Source organism: Delphinus delphis, chromosome 12 (genome assembly GCF_949987515.2).
Source record: "Delphinus delphis chromosome 12, mDelDel1.2, whole genome shotgun sequence".
NCBI lineage: Eukaryota > Metazoa > Chordata > Mammalia > Artiodactyla > Delphinidae > Delphinus > Delphinus delphis.
In genome coordinates, this window is record NC_082694.2 from 34,644,845 (window position 1) to 34,651,142 (window position 6,298).

Consider the following 6,298-nt stretch of genomic DNA (forward strand, 5'->3'; position numbering starts at 1 on the left):
CAGAGTAAGGTAAGTGCTGTGAGGAAAGAGAACCAGCAAGGCTTTCCACGCTGGGACACTTTTATGAAAGAGGTGGCATTTGAGCTAGTCCTTCACAAAAGCTGAGGTTTTAATGGCCAAAACAGAGGGAAGTAATCCAGATGAGGAGAGAACATAGCCAGCCAACAGGGAAACTACTGGGTTAATACGGTGAATTGCATACACATCTGATTTCAACCCCTCCAGAAACCCCTAAAACCATAGTAAAGGGATTTCTTTGGCAAAAGACATCAAGGAAGAGGAGACAACAACAACTAACCTTTGAAATCTGGAAAGCAGGTAAGTAGCTGAGCAGACGTAAAACTGGCAGTGGGAAATCTGAGGACCCTATTTATACTGCAGAATCCTCAAAAGATTCAGGACCAGATCCCTCTGGAACTGGGGATGAAGGGGGGATTAAAGGAAAAAATAATATGATGGATACTTTTGTTTTTATTTTTTGACTTGTATTATAATCCCTAAGTTTTTCCTACATTCCAAGATGTTATGAGGCTTCCCTTCCCCAGTCGAGCGAGAAGACTGGAGGAATTTTCTCTGAAGAAGGTGTAACAGAAGGTCTCTGGATTAGGGGATGCCATCACGGCTGAGGGTATGGGAACTGTGCCAGAAGAACCATATGTACACTGATGCTCAGACCCCCAGCCATCATCTCCCACTGGATCCCAGAACGTTGGCAGCCAAACTCTCATCTTCCATGGAGGAGATCAGAAAATCTTCTCCAAGGAATCTGGCTCAGGAAGCAAGGTGTACAGATACTGACTTCAGGCCTTTCCCAAGAAACAGGCAAAATTACTCTACTGTGATGCTCAAAGTGGACAAGCCACACCCACACACCCAGAATTTCTATCATCTGCTTAGTTCCCCAGTCTTAGGCATGAGTATACAGGCAAGAATGACCAGATAGATATCTAATGAAAGCTTTCAATATGAGAGATGGACACCAACACACACACACACACACACACGCACACGCACACACACACAAATACACACACTGGAGAAACTTCAAAAAACAATCAATAATATCCTCAAAGATAAGACAATATATCTATGAACCAAAACTAGAAAGCTATAAAAACGGGAACATTTAGAAAATGAAAAAGAGCTCTTGGAAATTAAAAATATATAAGCAGAAAAATTTTTTTTCACTTTTTCTTTCTTTCTTTTTTTTTTTTTTTTTGGTACGCAGGCCTCTCACTGCTGTGGCCTCTCCCGTTGCGGAGCACAGGCTCCGGACGCGCAGGCTCAGCGGCCATGGCTCACGGGCCCAGCCGCTCCGCGGCATGTGGGATCTTCCCGGACCGGGGCACGAACCCGTGTCCCCTGCATCGGCAGGTGGACTCTCAACCACTGCGCCACCAGGGAAGCCCTCTTTCTTTTTTTTTTTAACATCTTTATTGGAGTATGATTGCTTTACAATGGTATGTTAGTTTCTGTTGCATAACAAAGTGAATCAGCTATACAAAGTGAATCAGCTATACATATCCCCATATCCCCTCCCTCTTGTGTCTCCCTCCCACCTTCCCTATCCCACCCCTCTAGGTGGTCGCAAAGCACCGAGCTGATCTCCCTGTGCTATGCAGCTGCTTCCCACTAGCTATATATTTTACATTTGGTAGTATATATAAGCAGACATTTTAAAAACTCAAAGTAAAGCCTGGAGTATAAAGTTGAAGAAATCTTTCCGAAAACAGAGCAAGAAAAAAAGAATTGGAAAACAAATGAAAAGACAGTCACCAGCCAAATCAGGGATTTGATCATGTCAACAATGAGAGTTTCAGAAAGAGAGAAGTAATAAAATAGAAACAAAATAGACAAAAACACCAATATTTTATAATAACTATAAGTGGAGTATAACCTTTAAAATTGTGAATCACTTACACACCTGAAACATACATAATATTGTACATAAACTATATATTGATAAAAAATAATTAACTGGTATAATAAAGCTTTAAGTCTGTATGATGAAGAAAGACATTGCAAAAGAAAAAGAAGTCGATAACTACAGGATGTAAGTTGTTAGGCTAAAATGTTCACTAGGTACCTGGCACATAGGGTGAAAATACACCCACAGCACTAGAAAATTTTAGAATACCAGGGACAGAAAGTGGATCCCACAAGCTTCCAGCAAGAAACTTCAGGAGGATTTCAAAAGCAGAATCCCAGAATAACAGCTAAACACTAGACGTAGAGGCAACCAGTCCAGATAGGAGCAGTCCAACTCAAGAAAAAATACCTATTAAGGGCTTTCATCACCAAGATCTCCAATACCTCTGTACTGTTCTTGTAACCCAGGGACAGAGTGCCCAGGCGTACCTTGTCCAGATTCTTATTAGTACTTGGTTTGTTTTTATTTTGTTCAGGTCAAGTTTCTGTTCTCTATAGAAGACCTGCTCCTGGGAGCTGGAGGTGAGATAGAACACAGAGGGCATCCACTTCCACATCAATCTGCTCGGGCCACCATAACAAAATTCCACAGACTGTGAGCCTTCAACAATAGAAACGTATTTTCCCATAGTTCTGGAGGCTGGAAGCCCAGGATCCAGGTGTTGGCAGGTTTTTTCTGGGCCCTCTCTCTTTGGCTTGCAGATGGAAGTCTTCTTGCTGTGTCCTCACATGATCTTTCCTCTGTGCATGCACATTCCTGGTTTCTCTTGATGTACCCAAATTTCTTCTTATAAAGACACAGCCAGGTTCGATTAGGGCCTCCTCTAAAGGCCTCATTTTAACTTAATCACCTTTAAAAGGCCCTGTCTCCAAATACAGTTACATTCTGAGGTACTGGGGGTTAGGGCTTCAACGTATTAATTTAGGTGGATACAGTTCAGCCCATAACAACTCCTGTTAATTTTATCAGTCTTTAAGCTGTACATATACCTTTTATACATCTAAATTTAAAATTAAAATAGAGAAGATAGTAGGGTTCGAAGGCTAAGGAGTGTGGAGTACACTGAAAGAACAATGAGTAATTCTCTTTACCTTGGACACAGGGAATGAGCTGAGGAACATGTGTAAAAAAAAAAAAGCTGGAAAGCTAAGGCAAAGTTACAGTGTGCAAGTATTTGAATCTTAACAGGAGGAACAGTCTGCAGGCAGTCTGCAAAGCCATTGATAGCTTTTGAACAGGAGAGAGAGATAATTGGACTCGTGTGTTAGTAACGTGTGTCTGGTAGCAGTGTAGAGGCTGGAGAACGTTGTCCACTGGTTTCACTTGGCTCTTTCCAGCCACTGTCCTGGTTGAGCTGGGTCAAACTCCATGGTGCCGGCTAAGCCAAATTTTCAGCATGCCAATGGAGTCAGGCCCTTTCCTTCCCTCTCCTCACCTTCCATTTCATTATTAAATAGCCCTGCATGTTATGTAGAAGGAGCTCACTGCCTACATGCTCTGGCCAAGGACCGATGGAAGGGGGTGCTGGGGGCAATGCTTGTGAAAGGCATCAGTATGTCTTCGCAAATGTAGCATAGCAGGCAGACGTGGGAAGAATGCAAGGGAGCCCTTTTGCAGTTGTAGAGGTCATGGCTTTCCCCAGCTACCTAAAGGACCCACCTGGCAGTGACCCGGCTATGATTTTAGCTGTGCCTAAGCCCAATAAATCTCATGATGTAACATTAAGAGCGATCACTGAGGAGGAGTAAGGGAAGATGGCGGAAGAGTAAGACGCGGAGATCACCTTCCTCTCCACAGATACACCAGAAATACATCTACACGTGGAACAACTCCTGCAGAACACCTACTGAAGGCTGGCAGAAGACCTCAGACCTCCCAAAAGGCAAGAAACTCCCCACGTACCTGGGTAGGGCAAAAGGAAAAAAGAATAAACAGAGACAAAAGAATAGGGACGGCACCTGCACCAGTGGGAGGGAGCTGTGAAGGAGGAAAAGTTTCCACACACTAGGAAGCCCCTTCGCGGGCGGAGACGGCGGGAGGCGGAGGGGGGAGCTTCGAAGCCGCGGAGGAGTGCACAGCAACGGGTGCGGAGGGCAAAGCGGGGAGATTCCCACACAGAGGATCGGTGCCGACCGGCACTCACCAGCCCGAGAGGCTTGTCTGCTCACCCGCCGGGACGGGCGGGGCTGCGAGCTGAGGCTCTGAGGCTAGGGTTTCGGTTTCGGACGGAGCGCAGGGAGAGGACTGGGGTTGGCGGCTTGAACATAGCCTGAAGGGGTTAGTGCACCACAGCTAGCCGGGAGGGAGTCCGGGGAAAAGCCTGCACCTGCCGAAGAGGCAAGAGACTTTTTCTTCCCTCTTTGTTTCCTGGTGCGTGAGGAGAGGGGTTTAAGAACGCTGCTTAAAGGAACTCCAGAGACGGGCGCGAGCCGCGGCTAAAAGCGCGAACCCCAGAGACGGGCGCGAGCCGCGGCTGAAAGCGCGGACCCCAGAGACGGGCGCGAGCCGCGGCTGAAAGCGCGGACCCCAGAGACGGGCGCGAGCCGCGGCTGAAAGCGCGGACCCCAGAGACGGGCGCGAGCCGCGGCTGAGGGCGCGGACCCCAGAGACGGGCGCGAGCCGCGGCTGAGGGCGCTGACTCCAGAGACGGGCGCAAGCCGCGGCTGGAGGCGCGGACCCCAAGGCGGGCGGGAGACGTTGGGGCTGCTGCTGCCGCCACCAAGGGGCCTGTGTGCGAGCGCAGGTCGCTCTCCACTCCCCTCTTCCGCGGAGCCTGTGCAGCCCGCCACTGCCGGGTTCCCGGGATCCGGGGACGACTTCCCCGGGAGAGCGCACGGCGGGCCTCGGGCTGGTGGCCGGACTTTGCCGCCGCAGGCCCGCCCCGCATTCCGTGCCCCTCCCTCCCCGCCGCCGGCCTCCGTACGCCAGAACCCCCGAATCAGCGGCTCCTTTAACCCCGTCCTGTCTGAGCAAAAAACAGACGCCCTCCAGCGACCTACACGCAGAGGCAGGGCCAAATCCAAAGCTGAGCCCCTGTGAGCTGTGAGAACAAAGAAGAGAAAGGGAAATCTCTCCCAGCAGCCTCAGAAGCAGCGGATTAAAGCTCCACAATCAACTTGATGTACCCTGCATCTGTGGAATACATGAATAGACAGCCAATCATCCCAAATTAAGGAGGTGGACTTTGGGAGCAAGATCTATGATTTTTCTCCCTATTCCTCTTTTTGTGAATGTGTATGTGTATGCTTCTGTGTGAGATCTTGTCTGTATAGTCTTGCTTCCACCATTTGTCCTAGGTTCTATCCGTCCATGGTTTTTTCTTAAAATTTTTTTTCTTAATAATCAATTTTAATTTTAAGAACGTTATTATACTTTACCTTCGTCCTTTCTTTCTTTCTTTCTTTCCTTCCTTCCTTCCCTCCTTTAGACAACGAATCATCCCAAATTGAGGAGGTGGTCTCTGACAGCAAGATTTATGATTTTTCCCCCTTTACCTCTTTTTGTGAGGGTGTATGTGTACGCTTCTGTGTAAGACTTTGTCTGTATAGCTTTGCTTCCAACATTTGTCCTAAGGTTCTATCCGTCCCTTTTTTTTTTTTTTTCTAATTAAGAATTTTTTTAATTCAATAACTTTATTATACTCTTTTATTTTTACTGTATCTTCTTTATGTTTTCCCTTCTTTCCCTCCTTCCTTCCTTCCTCCCTCCCTCCTTTCGTTCCTTCTTGCCTTCTTTCCTTCCTTGCTTCTTTCTTTCTTCCTTCCTTCCTTCCTTCCTTCCCTCCTTCCTTCCCTCCTTTAGACAACGAATCATCCCAAATTGAGGAGGTGGTCTCTGACAGCAAGATTTATGATTTTTTCCCCCTTTACCTCTTTTTGTGAGGGTGTATGTGTACGCTTCTGTGTAAGACTTTGTCTGTACAGCTTTGCTTCCAACATTTGTCCTAAGGTTCTATCCGTCCTTTTTTTTTTTCTAATTAAGAATTTTTTAATTCAATAACTTTATTATACTTTATTTTATTTTTACTGTATCTTTTTTCTTTTTGTTTTTCCTTCTTTCCCTCCTTCCTTCCTCCCTCCCTCCCTCCCTCCTTTCGTTCCTTCTTGCCTTTTTTCCTTCTTTGCTTCTTTCTTTCTTTCTTCCTTCCTTCCTTCCTTCCCTCCTTCCTTCCCTCCTTTCCTTATTTCTTTCCTCATACGTCTACTAATTCCCTCTACTTTTTCTCCCTTTTATTCTGAGCCGTGTGGATGAAAGGCTCTTGGTGCTCCAGCCAGGAGGCAGGGCTCTGCCTCTGAGGTAGGAGAGCCAACTTCAAGACACTGGTTCACAAGAGACCTCCCAGCTCCAGATAATATCAAACGGCGAAAA